The sequence below is a fragment of the Antrostomus carolinensis genome, unplaced genomic scaffold (assembly GCF_000700745.2).
Source record: "Antrostomus carolinensis isolate BGI_N321 unplaced genomic scaffold, ASM70074v2 scaffold49207, whole genome shotgun sequence".
NCBI classification, from domain to species: domain Eukaryota; kingdom Metazoa; phylum Chordata; class Aves; order Caprimulgiformes; family Caprimulgidae; genus Antrostomus; species Antrostomus carolinensis.
Window position 1 is genome coordinate 34840 of NW_010326241.1, and position 250 is coordinate 35089.

The window sequence follows — 250 nt, forward strand, 5'->3', positions numbered from 1 at the left end:
AAAGAAAAAACACATGTGACAACAGTTATTGTACCCACAGCATGCCCGCTTTTGGCAGAAATTAGGCCAAAACTTGAGTGCATTATGTTATGAAAGTGATATCCAAGAAGTAAATGCCAAATCCACTACGCTTACGTCAAGCTATTTCACTTGAGAACTGTCTAATGCTTTCGCATTCCTCAGGAGCAAAGGACGGGCATGATTTTTGCTGTCTGACTTGTACAAAGTCCCCCATCAAATTCAAGTACTA